Below are 20492 nucleotides of genomic sequence, written 5' to 3'. Positions count from 1 at the left end.
ACTCCTCTGCCTGCTGCCATGTAAGATGTGCCTTTGCTCTTCTTTCACCTTCCCCATGATTGTGATGCCTCCCCAGTCACATAGAACTCTGAGTATGTTAAACCTCTTTTTCTTTATAAATTACCCAGTCTCAGGTATTTCTTCACCGCAGTATGAAAATGGAATAATACACCAGGACATATGGTCTCTATTAAAACTACTCATCTCTGCTCTTACAGAACAATAGAAAGCAGAAACAACTTGTAAACAGGTGAACTTGGCTGTGTTCCAACAGCACTTTATGGACACTGAATTTAAATCTCATGAAATGTTATTTTTGAATTTTAAAAACTATTTATACATGTAGATAACATGTTTAGTTTGTGGGAGATACAAAACAGGTGACTGGATTTAGTTTGTGGACCCTTGCCCGAAATCGGCATTTTTCGCCTCTTATCTGTTGTGTCTATAGTGTTCTAGGTCAGAGCACGAAGTTCTGGGATTTGCTTTATTTGGTTTTTCTATTATCTAAGACCTTAACTTTTTTTTCTTTTTTTTTAACCTTTTCAGCTAACACAAACCAAAGAGAAAAAATATACCCATCCATTATTCATGCAAAGTCACTCCTGTTTGATGATCTTGCACTCAACAAGCTGTGCATGCACTATTCAATGTGCGCTCAATCATTAACCCTAAGCCAGTCTCCTCTGCTGTAGTGGAGGTGATTTTGATTCTGGAAATAGCAAAGGCCTGCTTACATAGATCTTCTCTGGAGCATAGATTTTAAACCTTGCCCTCAAGGAGTCCACAAATGACTTGAAATTATTTGCATATTTTTCCATGCATGAATGCACATTTTTTATGGAGAAATGATTCATCATTTTCATCAGATTTTAAAGTTTATAGCTCAAGTCTGTAATGCAGAAAATAACTACTATGAGATTTAATATATTTTGAAAGAGAGATGATAGAAATGCCAAAATTGGAGAAAAAGTGTTATATATTCCACAACAATATATATAAATGGAATTTTACTATTTGAAAATATTAGAAGATATGAAATCTTATTTAGCATCTTTAACAATGTTAGCATGAAAAGAGTAGACATTTTAGACTTACTACAGGCACACTTTTTCTTTTGCCAGAACCTTTGCATTTACCTCATGGTACTCTGTCATGGTAATAAAATAAAAGGCTTTAACCTGAATTCTCATTTTTAAAGCTAGATAACTTCATTGCACATGAAGTTGCCTCTGGCAACCCTCACTGAGTTGGAAATGCAAAGGCCTTAGGCAGAGCTATTGTACATGTGTGCCCTTTGTTTAAACTGCTGCATTTTACCTCTGAAAGTATATGTTTTGTGCATTGAAACACAACTTACTGACTGGTGTGTATACATTCACACGCTTAAATCTTTTTTATTGAAACACTTAGATATGTACACCTTCATTGCACAGACCTTCCGGTTTCTGTGACTATCTCCTTATCCAACCAGCAGAGCGTCCCAAATATCTCTCTGATATTGGGTAGGTGACTTCCTTTATTTTCAATTCCCTCCTAGCAGTATTTGCTCTCCTGATGTTATTCCTTTGTCTTTGCTTCAAGGACTCATATCTGGAAATAAACAAACAAGTTACAGGATGCAATCTATTTATCCTCCAACACAGATAATTTCTTAGAGAACATTCCTTTAAATGCCTTCCTTTATATATAATTGCTTACTGTAAACATAACTATCAAGGAGATAAAGTTTTAAATGCAGCTTCAAAATTATTTGTTTAGTGTGAGAAAGTCATTCTTATTAAGATAGTAATCTAAACTAAAGCTGTTTTCCTTGGTGTAGCATATTGATAACATTTCTCATATCTCTCTTTTCTACCTAATGTAGTATGCAAGAAGACTTGCTTTTAAAAGAAGCGTTTTCAATTTTTTCTTTTAGTCCACTTATTCAAATACCACACATATTTATTTCTATGTGAGTATATTTATACCGAAGTTAGCATTGTTTTACTTTTCCTCTCTGAAAAGCAAATTATGAATATTTCTTCCCTCAAATCACTCAGTCTTACGTCATGCTGTTCATTATTCCATTTTATGTATGTGTCATGACTTACTTTCCTAAGGAATATTTAGATTTTTAAAACAATATTATTATTTGGCAGTCAATAAACCTTTCCAAACTGAAGGTTTAAAGTTTTTATGTTTTGGGGGTTTGTTATTATAATTGTAGTTGATTTTTCTTGATCCAGGAAAAATGGTCTTCTGAGAATTTTTATTTTTCTTTTGATAAGTGATCTAATTCCTCTTTCTGACATATTAATTATTAAAATCTAATTTACCTGATTTTAAATTCCACATATTTTATTCTAAAGTCCAGATTTTTATACTTTATTTTATAATTAATTGATAATTGTTTCTGGATTTTTATGACTACTAAGATATTTTCTATTTATTTTTAGTAGAAAATCCTTATCTTTACACTAAAAAACCTTACAAAATAGTGGAATAATTATCTCTCTCTTAGAGATGAGAATGCAGAGACACAAAAAGGTTAAGTAACTAATCCAAGATCACTAAATTAGTAAGCAGTTGAAGTTATGTTCTTAATCATTAATGCATAACGCTTCTAGTCATGTTTTTTGTTCTTTGCTCTGGCTTTTGGGGAAATTATTGGAATTAGTCTATTTCACTATTTTTATTATAACAGAATATTTTCCTTTAACAGCTTTATTGACGTGTAATAGATATTTAAAAATTTCACATATTTAATAGGCACAGTTTGGTGAGTTTAGATGTATGCAAATGCCATGATAGCATCATCACAATCAAGGTAAAAACAGACACATTCAACACCTCCTAAAGTTTACTTGTGCTCCTTTTTATTTATTATTATTGGGTTTGTGGATATTTTGTTTGGGGTTTTATGTTTGTTAAGAAAACTTAAGAAGAGATCTACTCAACAATTTTGAAGTGCACAAAACCATCTTATTAGCTATAGGTACTATGTTGTACTGCAGATCTCTAGAACATATTCATCTAACATAACTAAAACTTTATACCCATAGATCACAACTTCCAAGAACAACTCTTCATTTCCGCCAATCCCCAGCCTTTGACAACCAGTATTATATTTTCTGCTGGTATAATTTTGGCTATTTAAAATACCTTATATAAATGAGATCATGCAGTTTGCCCTTCTGTAATTGCCTTATTTTACTTAGCATAGTGTCCTCCACGTTCTTCCACATCGTCACAAATTTTAGGATTCCTTCTTTTTAAGGAGTGATTAATATTCCATTGTATGCATATGACACATTATCCATTCATCTGCTGATGGCATTTGGCTTGTTTCCATATTATATCTTGGCAACTGCGAGTAGCGTTGCAATGAACATAAGAGTGCAGATAGCTCTTTAGGATCCCGAGTTCAGTGTTTTTAGATATACACCCAAAAGTGGGATTATTGTATCATGGTTGTTTTATGTTTATTTTTCTGATAAACAGCTATATTCTTTTCCATGGCTGCTGTACCATTTTCTATCATACTTTTCCACTAACAGTATATGTGTCCCAATTTCTCCACATTTTTGCAAACATTTAACTTTTTTGATATTACAGTGATGGTACTAATAGGTGTAAGGTGGTATCTTCTTATAGTTTTGATATGCAAGTTCCCTGATCATTAACAATATTCAACATGCTTACACATATTTGCTGGCCATTTGTATGTCTTAGTCAAAGAAATATTTCATCAAGGTCTTTACATATTTCTATTTAGGTTATTTAATATTTTGCTTTGAGTTGTAGGAATTGCTTATATATTTTAGAAGTTAACTCTTTTTTGGATACAAGGTTTGCAAATATTTTCTACTATTCAGTAGATTACCTTTCATTTGTTCTGTGTGGCAGCTTTCTGTTTCTGTGTGGAAACTTTTCAGTTTGCTCTAGTCTCACTTGTGTATTTTTGTTTTTGCTGCTTATGCTTTCAGTATCAAATCTCAGAAATTATTATCGCCAAGACCAATGTCATGAAGCTTTTTACAGTTTTCTTCTAGGAGTTTTATAGTTGTAAGTCTTAAGTTTAAGTTTTTAATCTATTTTGAGTTGATCTTTTTATATAGTGTAAGATAAGAGTCCAATTTTATTCTTTCTCATGTAGATATGTAGCTGTCTCAGCATTTGTTGAATAGACTGTTCCTTTATCATCATATATTCTTGGCACCCTTGTCAAAGATCAGTTGACTGTATATGAATGAATTATTTCTGGGTTCTCTATGTTTTTCCATTCATTTATGTTTGTCTTTATGCCAGTGCCATAATGTTTTAATTATTGTAGCCTTGTAATATATTTTGAAATAGCAAAGTGTGATGCCTACAACTTTTTTTATCTTTATAGGGTGGCATTGGCCATTCTGAATGTTTTGTGGTTTCATATACATTTTAGGATTATTTTTCTATTTCTATAAAAGAAGGTCATTGGGATTTTGATGGAATAACATTAGATGACTTTGAGTAATATGGACATTTTAACAACATTAAGTCTTCTAATCCATAAACACAGGTTATCTTTCCATTTATTGTGCCTCCTTTAATTTATTTCATCTCTTTTGTATTTATCAAGGTCTAATCTTCACCTCTTTGGTTAAATTATTTTTATTTTATTCATTTTTATGCGATTGGAAATGGGTGTTACCTTAACTTTTTTCAGATAATATATTGTTAGATTACAGCAACATGACTAATTTGTGTGTATTAATTTTGCGCCATTCAACTTTATTGGATACAATATGTATTTTAAGAGTTTTTGTGTGGAAATGCTAAAGTTTTCTGTATATAGGATCATGTCATTTGCAAACAGAGATTGTTTTACCTCTTTCATTCTTATTTGGATTTATTTTATTGGCAATGTCGATTCAACAGAACATTTATAAAATCATGCTCTAGGATCAAGGATAATTTATCCCTTGGATGCAAGAACAGTTCAACATATACAAGTAACTAAGTGTGACACACCACATTAACAGAATGAAGAATAAAAATCACATGGTCACCTCAAATATTAGATGATCATATGTCAAGTGGAGAAACAACATTTGCCAAAACTCAACACCATGATAAAAATGCTCAACAAACTAGATACAGAGGAAACGTACCAAAACATGATAAAGGCCATATATATTACAAATCCACCATAAACATCATACCAAAGAGTAAAAAACTGAAATATTTTCCTATAGGATCAGAAACAAGAGAAGAATGCCAACTCTCAACGCTTCTATTCAACACTTCATTCAACACTCTTATCCACACCTAATATATTGATGAGAATATTTTCTGCTATTCAATAATTCTATTGAGATGTTTCTGGTTTTTAAAATTTCAGTTATTATGGCTACTGAATTGAAATTGCTTACACATATTTTAGATTGAAATTGATAGTTTTTATGTTGATTTTATTTATATTTCTAAAGAATTACAATATTTTATTCTGTTTTATATCCATATTTGTTAGTATGCAGATATGCTCCAACTAATTTATGTTTACCAGTTTATATGTTCAACACTTTAAAGAAAAATATATATCATATATGTCTGTTTCTATGAAAGTTTTATGTTTTTATGTTTATTTAAATATCTGAAAAAGTTATTTCTAGGTTCTATATAAATGAACAAAATAATGTGGATAAGCACAGAATTTCCAAGTTAAAAGTCCACAAATTCACTAGCTTCTTGTATCTCAATTTGTGAAACCACAGTACAATACCAGGTTGAATTATTTTATCTTTATGTTTGCTGGGGTTTTAACCAATTATTTGTTAAATTTAAATTTGAAATATAATATATATATGAGTCAGATGTTTCTCTGAATATTACTTTTTTGATTGTCCTCCAAATTTTTAAAAATAATAATATTTAATATTATTTTTGTTCATCATGTTATGCCTTTTTTAAGACTGTCAATTATTCATTTTCTGGATTTCTCTTTCTATCTTTAAAAATGTAATGTCTCCTCTGTTCCTCATTTGGTATACTTGTACTTGGTGTGTTTTGTCAGTTGACTCTAATACAATATGTTTTCATCTCTTTAAGATTTTTTTTCTTTCTTCATTGTTTTATAGATTTCAAGCTTCATAAAAGCTACTTAATTTTTTGCAAAATTTATTCTAGTCTTTACTCTTTACAATGGTGCTTAAACACCTTCTACGTCACTGTAAATAAGTGTTCATAATTTCTGAATTAACTCTTTTAGGTCACTTTTTGTTTCAGATTGAATCCATGAAGATACATTCTTAAAATGAAAATATATAGTAAATTTTAATTTTCTTATGTTTCCTGCAATAAATATTTTTAAAATACCTGAGTATCATTTAATACACTTTTATATTAGAAAGTTTTGCTTATGGGTAGCTGTATTAGGTGCTATTTAGCTTATTACTTTTGAATTTTTCTTTTTCTAAACTTTCGCATTCTTCCAGAAGAACATAGCTTGAAGTTTTCCACTGTTAGTTAACTTTCGTGTTGCTATCTTTGAAAATTTCCACTTCCCTTCATTATACACTGAAGACTTCTATCTACCTGCTGAATTCAGATATCTTTGTTTCAACTGCTCAGCAAATATTTTTAGCTTTCATTTGTGGCTGTTAGCCAGATCAATTTATTCCTGTCAATATGGTCTTTTGTCTATCAAATAGTAACTAAGATAATTATTAAACATTTTAAGCATTTTTCTTATTATTTTGTAAACTGTTATAAAACAGTTACAAAGATAAATCTTGTTGGATGCATGTCTCATATACATAACGTAATTAAGAGAATATTTTAAATAATGAGGCCCTCTAAAGGTATGAAATCTTTGAATGCACATTAGATGTATACTGTCAGAAAAGTATTCAATTATAAATAAAAAGAATACATTTAAATGATATATATTAAAATATGAGAAATATAGTATTAACTACTGTGTCCATCAGGGAAAGTGAAATTGAAGGTCCTATATGTTTTTAAATTTTTCTTGCAATAATGCTGTCCTTAATTGAATATACCAATTAGTTGAATTTTTTATATTAAATACTGAATATTTCCAGAAATATTATGGACAATATGATGAAAACTAAACCATGAACAGATTCCTTCCTCTGAAGACATTTTCTATGTCTTTTTCATTATCTGTGAAAGTATCACTGTCAGCTTCTGCTCATAGATTTCCAAATCTCTTTTTCTGTATAACTGGCCTTTCTTTCATGTATCCATAAGGATTCAGCTCTTTTAAAATTGTTTCTTGACTAGTTTAGGAGAAATCTAGACTTAGATAAAGATAAATGGTGAAAATCACCTTCCTTTGCAGCTTCTGATTTTCAAAAGAATATTGCAATGTGAGAGCAAGCAGTAATTATGTTTTTAAAGTTATGAAAGTATATAATTTTAAATGGCATTAATTTGATCCTAAACTTTAAATGAAATGCTTTTGCACTAATTTACATCCCCACCAACATTTTATGAGTGTTCCCCTTTTTTCACATATTTGCAAGCATTTATTTTCCGTCATTTTGGTAGTAGCTATTTTAACTGGGGTGAGGTGATATCTCATTGTGATTTCAATTTGTATCTTCCTGATTAGTTGAGCATTTTTTCATATACATGTTACACATTCATATGTCTTCTGTTGAAAAATGTCTGTTCACATCTTTTGCCTATTTTTAAATTGGATTTTTTTTTGCTATTGAGTTGAGTTCCTTATATATTCTGATTATTAATATTTTGTCAAATGGTTAAATATTATGTTTATTGCAGCACTATTCACAACACCCAAGATATGGAATCAACTTAAGTATCCATCAATGGATGAATGGATAAAGAAAATATACACAATAGAATATTATTCAAGCATGAAAAAGAGTGAAATCCTGTCATTTGCACCAACATGGATAGAGCTGGAAGTCATTATGTTGCATGAAATAAGCCAGATACAGACAGACAAATATTACATTTTTCACATATATGCGGGAGCTTAAAAAATTTGATTTCATGAAGATAGTGAGCAGAATAGTAGTTAAAAGAGGCTGAGAAGACTGGGGGGACATGAATATAAAATGATTTATGTGTACAAAAATACAGTTAGACAGAAATAATAAATTCTAATCATTAAAAACAGAGTACGGCAACTGTAATTTACAAGGATTTATAGTATATTTAAAAATAGCTTAAAAAAAAGAAGATATGGGCTGGGCGCAGTGGCTCACGCCTGTAATCCCAGCACTTTGGGAGGCTGAGGCGGGCGGATCACAAGGTCAGGAGATCGAGACCACGGTGAAACCCCGTCTCTACTAAAAATACAAAAAATTAGCCGGGCACGGTGGCGGGCGTCTGTAGTCCCAGCTACTCAGGAGGCTGAGGCAGGAGACTGGCGTGAACCCAGGAGGCGGAGCTTGCAGTGAGCCGAGGTGGCGCCACCGCTCTCCAGTCTGGGCGACAGAGCAAGACTCCGTCTCAAAAAAAAAAAAAAAAAAAAAAAAAAAAAGATATGGAAATTCCCAACTCAAAGAAAATATAACTGTTTGAGGTGGTAGATATCCAAATTATTCTGATTTGGTCACTACACATTTTATGCATGTATCAAAAAATACATGTACCCCATAAATGTGTACCTCTAATATGTAACAAGTTAAAAATCCTGAAAAATATAAAATTGAAGAAAAATACATACAAATGACCAAAAGTTATATGAAAAAAAAGTTTAACATAACTAATCATTAGAGAAATGAAAATTAAAAAAATTAAATGATTTTGAAATAAAGTTTCTGTAACTGGGAACATATCTCTCCAAATCTACTATGTATATTTTTCTTTATTTTATTTTTATTTTATTTTCCTAAATTATGATTTAGCTGATTTATTCTAAGTGTTGTCTTTGCTGCTGTTTTCAATTAAAAAAAAAAAAAAAAAAAAAAAAACTTTTAAAGTTACCAGGAAACTTGACTAGACAGTGGGCAGACACCAATTCGTTATGAGCATTCAGCATTCAGGAAGGATCTACTACTGGTCAAGATGAGCGCTTCTTCATTCTCAGTGACAAATTACTCTTTTCTGAAAGAGTAGAGATGAATTTTGTTCAAGTATGAAGCACACTTTATTTTATTTTAAGACTTTTTTTCTTGGTAACTGAATTCAATCTGATCTTGTTGTTTTTGGCAATTTTTATCCAGCCTCCTCCATTACTCAGTCAATCTGAACTTTTATTTCCCTGCTTAAGGCAGGCCCTGATGCTGTATAATCAGGTAAATACATTCAAATGATAAAAATCTCAGGTAGGATACATACTTCTTATTGGGAATACATATTCACAGGTGGTATTCTAGATTTTAAATTCTGTGGCTGTGAACTTGTCCCAAGGGATAAATGCATTGATATTTCCAGTTAAAGATGAAATACTAATATCCCAAGACAACAACATCTATTCATCTACTTACAACAAAGTCGTAAGTCAACACCAAGCAGCTGTTCCATTTATTTCCCTACATCAAGATTCTTAACTTCTTAGTCTAATGAATCAACCTGAGGTTTATTCAGTTTTGCATTCATGCCAATAGTTAGTCAGTTTATTTGTAACTTAAAAATTTAAGTGGATCCTTGTCATTTTCCTATACTATAACAAGTAATCAATCATAAAACAAAGTTTTGACAGATGTGGACTTATCAATTTAGAGAGTAACTTTTCATACCCAAAGCCTCAGCATCACATTATATACCCACGTAACAAACCTGCACATGTGCTTCCTGTACCAAAATTAGAAGCTGAAATTTAAAAAAGAAAATCATATTCTTACTTTTATTTTTAAAGTAACATGAATAATTTTACAAATTGTTTCTAGATTAAAGCAAAATAAATTCCTGGCTGCTTCTAGCATGTTTAAAAGATGAATTAACTTCACAGAACTAGGCCTGTTTCAATTGACGGAGTGTGTTAAAAGGAATAGTCACAAGCATAAGGAATACAAGAAAACATAAAATTACATTATCTAAGAACAAAATGACAGGTAAATGTCTGAATAAATTAGTTCAGAATGTTTTTCTGAACATGGAACATCAAGTGATTATGTAGTTATTGCTACCCATCACAAATCAGATGGTGTCAGACCCATAGAAATTTAAGTTTGGATGGACCCAACAGCAATCCATCATAAATGACATCAAAATCTAGGATCAAGATAAAGCAGGGCTAGAAGGTAAAAGAAAGCTGTTTGTACAGATAGCCACATTCTCATGACATTTTCAAGTGTTTTGTCATAGCCTCTTCTTCAGCTCACATCTATGGCCACTGGAATACCAGCTGATAAAAGAGGAAAAAGTATAAGTGTGATTCAAAGTATCCGTTCAATATATGGGTGCAAGCTTAAAGTGACTGAATGCTGTGCTTTGGCACAATTTAATGGTGACACAAAAGACAGTAGTGAGGAAAAGTGGTAGACAGACTTGTTTTACACCTGTTCATCTAATTAGTGTGGAAAGAAATGTGGCTTTCCACACTAAACAATGGTGCTATGACCTAAATCGTATTCCCCTAAAATTCATACATTAAAGTACAAATCCATGGTACCTCAGAATATGACCTTATTTGAAAGTAAGATCCTTAAAGAGTGATTAAGTTAAAATGAGGCTGTTTGGGTGGTGCCCTAATCCAATGTGACTGGTGTCCTTATAATAAAAGAAAGAGACACCAGGGATGTATGGGCACAGAAAGAAAGGTCATGTTAGGAAACAGCAAGAAGGTAGCAATCTGCATGTCAAGGAAAGAGGTCTCAGGAGAAATTGAATTTAATGATACCTTGATCTTGAGGTTCCAACCTCCAGAACTGTGAGAAGAAAAATTTATGTCAAACTACCCAGTCTGGTATTTTGTTATAGTAGTTCTAACAAACTACTACAAATGGCAAATAACTTGGCTGGTTGAAAAGAAGTCTTGAAAGAGAAGGAATTGGAAGATTGGAGATCTGGGAATGAGATATATCCAAAGACCTATGGGAAAGGGTACTAAGAATGAACACCTTTATACTTCAGGTTAACACCCATTAAAGAGCATTCATCACAGAAGGGACACTAAACAATAGAGCACAGAAAATAACCCCAACAAGTGATGTCCACCCATCACATTTACGGCCACCCTAGAGCTGGTACAACAGAGTAGAGTTGCTAAGGTGGCAATAATAGGGGCTATGTAGCTCATCAGAAGTGATCCAGCTAGCTTCAGCCTATTATTCAGTCTCACAGTGGCAGTGACTAATCCTTAACCCTTGATATAGCACCATTGATTGAGGAAACTAACCAGCCATTTGGTGGGAAAATAATTATACTGGACTTCTTTCACCCTGAAAAGGGAGATATTTTATCATTACTGGATAAACACATATTTCGGTATGGAGTTGCCTTTCCTGATTGAAATTTCTGAGGTAGATATATAGAAACTTAGAGAGTATTTGATGTACTGACATTATATAAGACTAAGGGACAAATGTAACAGGAAAGAAGTGGCAGTGATCATTAACTGTGCCATCCATCACACCATCCACTGTATCATACTACACAGAAGCTGCAAGCTTGATAGAGTAAGGGAATAACCTGTTGAAGGTACAGTTGAAATGTTAGCTTGAGGAGAGAAAACCTCATAGATACCGTAGATCAATTACCATTTCAATCACCATCATATAATAGTCTTTATTTGGTAAATAAAATTAGCCTGAGAACAAATAAGTGAAATTAGCAGTGTTTATCTTTTGTCCTATTTATCTTGATTACCAGTTACATACTTAGAAAATGCATTCTTCATCTCTTCCACTCTGGGCTGTTAATAGCTAATGATTCTATTCTCTAGAGGAGAAATACTTCTATTTGGTGACACAGAAAAATCCTCATTAAACTACTAGATATGATAACATCCCAGTCACATTGTTCTCCACATGCTTAGAGACCAACAGACAGAAAAAGAGTTAAATCCTGTCAGAGCGAATTGGCTCTGTTCATCAGAAGGAGGTAAGGCTTTGTTACCTAATAGGGAGGGTGTGAAATAATGAATTGGAAAACCAGGCAATTTATCTTGCTATTACTCGATGTTCCTTTGTTCAATTTTGACTGTAAATGAAAAATGCAGTAACTTCAACTCCAGAAAGAATGAAGTCCTCTGCCTGATGAGCATATGCAATAATCAATTACATAGAGAATCTAGAATGAATGAGAGAAGTGCTGGTGATGATATTTGGTTATACCATCCAAGAAAGTTACAGAGTCAAGGGCTATAGGTTATCATATTAAACTACCACTTAAAACTTTCTGCCTGGAAACAAGACCCAATATAATCCTGAAGAAGCAATCTCCATGATGTCAATGAATCACATACATCTGAGTGACTTAAGGGATGGTGAGCAACCCATATACCCTCTTAGTGGGTTGAAGCACTCATTATCCTGGAGATGTTGGTGGTCCGCAGCTCCCAGCTGAATCCCTTTCTGGGACTTGCCCTTAAATGCAGAAAGTTGTTTCGCCAAGGTCATTATGCTTTCAAAAGGGCAACCTGAATCTCATGCCTAGTCAATGTGGGGTGATTGACTGGGCCCAGCTCCCTGCCCCAAAGACCCAGATCACTTGACCAAATGACAAACGATTTAGAAGGGTCCATCTCAATTCCAGAGCTGTTGGTAGGATTGACTAGTGCCTTTTTTGAGAAGACATTATAGTTCAACTTTAATCTCTCTGAACATTTTGATTATATGAGCACTCTTCAATTATCTTCCTGTGTATAAATTATTATCTCAGAGTTTTCTTTCCAGGGAAACTGAGCTAAAATGTCTTTTCATTTCTTTGAACTTTACCTATTTTGCTTCAACATTTGACGTTGTCTGACATTAGTAGAATAGCTTCCTACCCTCAAGGAGCTCTTAATCAAGAAAGGAAGGTACCATTTTAATAGTACACTATTTAAGTTGAAAAGCACTTAATGAATGATTTAAAAGAAAATACTCATTATAATTGTGCTTTTCTTTTTTATTTCAGAGAGAAAATATTTGATTGCTAGATATTTTAAGTCTGTTAACTGTCAAATAATTTTTTACTCTATAAATAATTTAGGATCTATGAAGTTGGTGAAGAAATAGATGTTCAATATATTAGCACATAAATTATAAATCAGTAAAATTAGAAATGGGAGTTCTAATATCTGAGCCCCTTAAAGAAAAATGGAAAAGAAATTCCATTACAAATTTTTATCTGATAATATAGAAATGCATTTATTTTTTGGCTTTCTGATCTTTAAAGATTGGGCTGTGATCACTGTATGTCAATGCAATAGTTAATTGAAAAACAGGGAGATGATCAGACTGGTCACTATACTGGGTCTTTTAGGTAGTTGCAGCATATTTTGAGTCTGTATGTGTTGATTTTGACATTTTTCATTTTTATAGTTATATATATTATATGCATGTTGCATATTTTATTGTACATTTTTAAATATTTTTTAATTTTAATTTTAATTTTTTTACTTTTTATAGAGATAAGAGTCTATGTTGCCCAGGCTGGTCTTGAACTCTTGGGCTCAAGCAGTCTTCCAATCACATGCAGGTGCTTTCATTTGAGTGATTCTTAAATTATCTGTAACTGTCCGTGCTCAGGAGAACATTGACAGTTCACACAAAACATCACATATTTAAAAATTCTTATCTTGAGAAATAAAAAAGGAGACTTAAACAGTCTGTTTTTAAATTTAAAAAATATTATTTTAAGGTTTCCTGAGAAAAGTCAAAATTATTGATAGATTAACTTGTTTATGTTTACTAAGATAAAATATTGAAAGGTATTTTCCACCAAGGTCTAAGAGAGAATTTTGTAGGAGTAAGCACACTCTGGCCAAACTAATGTATTAGGCTATAGCTCCTAATGGCCAATTCTCAGTTATCTTTTATTCTACTTCTCATGATTTTTGGCACTGTTGACAATAACTTTCTTAAAATATTTTCTTCAGTAGGACTTCCAGAGTGCCTTCTTCTCAGCACTATCTTCTCGCCATTTGCCTGCCTCTCAGGTTGATGATTCTTGGTCGCTTTTTCTAGGTCCTCTTCCTCTATGCTTTGAGTGCTTAATATTCTGCTTTTATAAATGTTTTCTCCCAGTTGCATTCCCTAGGCAATTTATTTCAGCCCTTAGACTACAAACAACATATATAGTGTCAGAGCTCATAAATCTATATCCAACCCCAAAGTGTCCTCAGTGTTTAGAACCACATTCATCTGTCCACTCCTTATCACCTCTTGGATATCTAAAGGATATCTCAAAACTTAATGTGTGCAGAAATGAATTATTAATTGGTTCCCATTAATCAGCCCCTTTTCTAGTATTCTTCACTGCAGGAAATGTTATCTCAGTTTTCTCTTACATCAAGGAATGTCTTTAGATTTCTTTCTTTTCTCATATTCCAGATAAAATTCATCATTAAGTCTTGTCATCTCTACTTTGGAAACATTCGACGTCTCATTAATTTTTACTGTTTACACTAATATCACCCTATTCTAAGGCATCATCCCTTCGAATCTGTACTACAATTGCTTACACAATTGTTTTCCACTATTGTCTCTCTGTATTATTTCCTTCACAGAACAGCCAGCGTGACCTTTTAAAATATAGGATAATGTAATTTCTTTTTGCAGGCATTCCTGTAGTGCTGTCCTACTTCAAATATTAATATAACAGTATTTAAATCCTTCTATGGACTACACCATTCTATGGAATACAACATTCTATAGGATCTTGGATCATTCTATAAGATCTTTGATCTTTTCTTGAGATCAAAAAAGTAACTGAACTTTTCTGATCTCATCTCTATATAACTTGTTTAAGTATATACATGATATGCCTTAGTCAACATACACAGGTTGAGAAGTTAGGTGATTTCTAACAACATTTACAGAGTTTACATGTTATTGCTGAAAAAAAGAGAGAGAAAAAATGGGAGAAAGTTAGGGGTAGTAAAGTTTGAATTTCTTAACACTTATATTACTATCCTAAAGGATAGCTCCCAATGCCTTCGATTACAGCTGGCCAATTGTGTGCGGAGTCAGAGTGGAAATAGCCAACTTGGAGGCACGTGCCTGAACAGTCCATTCCAACTAATGAACAATGCCTGTTAAAACAGCCAATTCAATTGAAGAGGAAAATATTTTGTCAAATGTATTTTTCTAAATATGACATTATACATTTGAAATATGTCTAGAATGCAGATAATCATGGTACCAATGTTATTTGTTACTTAATAATGTTTTTCTTACTTTTTTGAGACTATGAGTCTTAGAAAATATTTAAATTTATTCAATCCCTCATTGTTACAGCTCTGCATGTGACTGTATACACAACGGCAGGTAAAGTGTAAAAAGATTAATCTGTCACAAAAGCTGTCAGAATATCATGAGTCTTTTGTATAATTTGTCTTTGCTTTCATAATGTAAGAGAAGTTCTGATTGTTTATTTTCAATAAAAACTGATAAATGATTGCAATACAAAATAAATTAAGATGATACAATAATGGAAGAGGTAAAATGAAAATCCATACTTTAGATAAAGTATTATTAATTTTGTGTATATATATTTTAATGTTTTAAATTGTACTGTCAGACATTTGAATATTTGAAATTCATAATTTTCCATCCTAAAATTATGTTTTGCTTTTTTACTTTGGCATTATGCCAATGGCCTAGAGTGAAAATTTTCCTATACCTTTTAATTTAAATATTGTATAAATATTGATAAGGACAGGCTTTCTTACTGTCTACTCTCAAGTCTTCTGGAAGACTTTTCTTTCCAGTTACTATATTAATATAATTATTATGAATTGTTTTTGCCATTCTCCTTTAATTCTAGTAAGAATTCTCTCTCCTCCTTTTTCCTCTGTGTGGATTTGATCCTTCTTATGGGAAATTGCAAGTCTCCCTAGACTGTTTTTACTCTTGGCCACTTCACTCTGGGTCCTAGGAGAGCACAATTTTCTCTTTTACAATTCTATACTTTCTTTTTGGCTGTGAAACTGAGTAATTGAACGTGTGCTACAATACGCAAATGCAACATTATCACTTGTGACTAGACCAGTGTCTGCAGTTTCAAAATCATCCTCATACTACTCCTGGGTTGCCATGTATCTCTAGTAAACCAATAACAGGCTCTGAAATTGAGCCAATAATTAATAACCTACAAACCAAAAAAAGTCCAGGACCCGACGGATTCACAGCCGAATTCTACCAGAGGTACAAGGAGGAGCTGGTACCATTCCTTCTGAAACTATTCTAATCAATAGAAAAAGAGGGAATCCTCCCTAACTTGTTGTATGAGGCCAACATCATCCTGATACCAGAGCCTGCCAGAGACATAACAAAAAAGAATTTTAGACCAATATCCTTGATGAACATCGATGCAAAAATCCTCAGTAAAATACTGACAAACTGAATCCTGCAGCACATCAAAAAACTTATCCACCATGATCAAGTGGGCTTCATCTTGGAGATGCAAGGCTGGTTCAACATACGCAAATCAATAAACCTAATCCAGCATATAAACAGAACCAAAGACAAAAACCATATGATTATCTCAATAGATGCAGAAAAGGCCTTTGACAAAATTCAACAGCACTTCATGCTAAAAACTATAAATAAATTTGATATTGATAGAATGTATCTCAAAATAATAAGAGTTATTTATGACAGACCCACAGCCGGTATCATACCGAATGGGCAAAAACTGGAAGCATTCCCTTTGAAAACTGGCACAAGACAGGAATACCCTCTCTCACCACTCCTAATCAACATAGTGTTGGAAATTCTAGCCATGGCAATCAGGCAAGAGAAAGAAATAAAGGATATTCAATTAAGAAAGAAGAAGTTAAATTGTCCCTGTATGCAGACGACATGATTGCATATTTAGAAAACCCCATCGTCTCAGCCCAAAATCTCTGGATACAATATCAATGTGCAAAAATCACAAGCATACTTATACACCAATAACAGACAAACAGAGAGCTAAATCATGACTAAACTCCCATTCACAATTGTTTCAAATAGAATCAAATACCTAGGAATCCAACTTACAAGGGATGTCAAGGACCTCTTCAAGGAGAACTACAAACCACTGCTCAATGAGGTAAAAGAGGACACAAACAAATGGAAGAATATTTCATGCTCATGGATAGGAAGAATCAGTATTGTAAAAATGGCCATACAGTCCAAGGTAATTTATAGATTCAATGCTATATCATTAAGCTACCAATGACTTTCTTCACAGAATTTGCAAAAACTACTTTAAAGTTCATATGAAACCAAAAAAGAACCCGCATTGCCAAGACAATCCTAAGCCAAAAGAACAAAGCTGGAGGCATCACGCTACCTGACTTAAAACTATACTACCAGGCTACAGTAATTAAAACAGCATGGTATTGGTACCAAAACAGAGATATAGACCAATGGAACAGAGCAGAGCCCTCAGAAATAATACCACACATCTACAGCCATCTGATCTTTGACAAACCTGACAAAAACAAGAAATGGGGGAAGGATTCTCTATTTAATAAATGGTGCTGGGAAAACTGGCTAGCCATATGTAGAAAGCTGAAACTGGATCCCTTCCTGACACCTTATATGAAAATTAATTCAAGATGGATTAGAGGCTTAAATGTTAGTCCTAAAACCATAAAAATCCCTAGAAGAAAACCTACGGAATACCATTCAGGACATAAGCATGGCCAAAGACTTCATGACTAAAACACCAAAAGCAACTGCAACAAAAGCCAAAATTGACAAATGGGATCTAATTAAACTAAAGAGCTTCTGCACAGCAAAAGAAAATACCATCAGAGTGAACAGGCAACCTACAGAATGGGAGAACATTTTTGAATCTACTTATCTGACAAAGGGCTAATATCCAGAACCTACAATGAACTCAAACTAATTTAAAAGAGAAAAACAACCCCATCAAAAAGTGGGAGAAGGATATGAACAGACACTTCTGAAAAGAAGACATTTATGTAGCCAACAGACACATGAAAAAATGCTCATCGTCACTGGCCATCAGAGAAATGCAAATCAAAACCACAATGAGACACCATCTCACACCAGTTAGAATGGCGATCATTAAAGAGTCAGGAAACAACAGGTGCTGAAGGGGATGTGGAGAAATAGGAACACGTTTACACTGTTGGTGGGACTGTAAACTAGTTCAACCATTGAAGAAGACAGTGTGGTGATTCCTCAAGTATCTAGAACCAGAAATACCATTTGACCCAGCCATCCCATTACTGGTTATATACCCAAAGGTTTATAAATCATGCTGCTATAAATATGCATGCACACATATGTTTATTGCGGCACTATTCACAATAGCAAAGAGTTGGAACCAACCCAAATGTCCATCAATGACAGACTTGATTAAGAAAATACGGCACATATACACCATGGAAGAAAAAAGGATGAGTTCATGTCCTTTGTAGGGACATGGATGAAGCTGGAAATCATCATTGTAAGCAAACTATCACAAGACCAGAAAACCAAACACCGCATGTTCTCACTCATAGGTGGGAATTGAACAATGGGAACACTTGAACACAGGAAGGGGAACATCACACACTGGGGCCTGTCGTGGAGAGGGGAGAGGAGAGAGGGGTAACATTAGGAGATATACCTAATGTAAATGATGAGTTAATGGGTGCAGCACACCAACATGGCACAGTATACATGTGTAACAAACCTGCACATTGTTCTCATGTACCCTAGTACTTAAAGTATAATAAATAAATAAATAAATAAACAAATAAATAAATAGAATAAAACAATTTGATTATATTCTTAATAAAAAGCAAAATAAACAGGGATAGAAATAATGACACAACTATCTAACTAATGAGTTAAAATATGAAATATGCTGTTAACTTATTTTCCTCATTAATTCAAGTTAATGAAGCAAGTAGAAAGGAGAAATGTTCTGATTCTTGCAACATACCAAGACTATTTTCCCAAGCATTTCAAGTGTTTGCTGTTTCTATTCACTCTGGTTAGCTCTATACACAGAGAAAGTATCAACAGACATATTTTCCATGTATTTAGACTATGTGTGTATCCCAATATGGTCATAAGAAGGTTTTTCTATAGATTTAGAGAAGAAACTAGGAGGGAAAAATGAGAAGAGTAAAGGGAAGGTGCAAAAAGACAGTTTTTGTTATTGCTATTGTTATTTCGGAGCCATTCAGCTGTAGCTTAAGCATGTTTAAGATGTTTTACATTGTGGAATGTCTCTGGAATCTTTCCAGGACCACCTTCCTTCTTGTATTTACTATTTCTCTGAAGCAATCTCATCCCTTTCATTGTTTAAATGTCATCTACATGCTGATGTTTTCTAAGTATGAAAACCTGGGTCATCAACATACGATGATAAAAATACCATTGCATAAATATTACTGCAGATTTGTGACTTTCATTTAGTTGTGAAATGCTGAATTTTTAAATGATTAGGACTAATTTGATTGGAATGGTGGATAGATTAGCTTTAATTATGAAGTAAGTTTTTCTTCATATGTGAATACTGTCAGTATAATGCATTTTCGTAATTTCAGAATATCTTTGATTTTGGAGATGTGTCCAATGATAAATCCTGTAACAGATGTTTAAAGAATCCCAGAAAGCTATGGAAAGGGTATATGTATATATTAAAATGTCATTAGTAAAAAGCAATCTTTTAATGTTGAGATATAATTGAAATATTTTTAAAAAGAATTTTTATTGCACTGTTTTACATTCCTAGGCAATCTGCAAAACTTTAGGGGATGCTTGTGGCATAATTAAATTTATTCCATATTAAACTGTAGCTTGATTAGTGCAATTGAATAAAATGATATTATTAATTACAAATGGAATTTTATTCTACACAATTTATAAAGAAATTAAACAAAACCTTTCTGTTATTATTACTGTGCTTACTGTATGTCATTAGGTCTTTTTTGGGAATATTAGTTTTGTTAATATCCATTTAACAAGCTCTCTCATGTAAATTAAAATATTTTCATTATGTCATCCATCTCTCACTGGCATCAAGAAGAGTTTTCATCATATTTGGCACTGTAATGAATTTTAGAAAGCTTAGAGATATTTAGAATTACTGATATAATTTTAGGAAATCAGACATAGCTTTTGATTTTTTCTCTAAGATGAATATTTTTATTTTGTTTTGAGAGAAAATGATGCAGGAATTTTCAGGTGGTTTTAAAGACTGTATGAACAATGTACAGCAAGTCCACATGTTTTATAAGGAATCTCATACCTTGGATGCTTAGTTAATTTCCATTTGCCACTTTAGATACTCTCAAACTTGAGTAAATTTTTTCACCCAATAATAGGATAAATACATTGTGCTATGGTAGTAAATCACATGCTTACAAATAAAATTAAAATCAACTGAAATGCCTTATGTAAAATAATTTCAAACAATAATATACACTAAAGATG

The sequence above is a fragment of the Rhinopithecus roxellana genome, chromosome 3 (genome assembly GCF_007565055.1).
Source record: "Rhinopithecus roxellana isolate Shanxi Qingling chromosome 3, ASM756505v1, whole genome shotgun sequence".
NCBI lineage: Eukaryota > Metazoa > Chordata > Mammalia > Primates > Cercopithecidae > Rhinopithecus > Rhinopithecus roxellana.
This window is presented reverse-complemented; position numbering follows the sequence as displayed.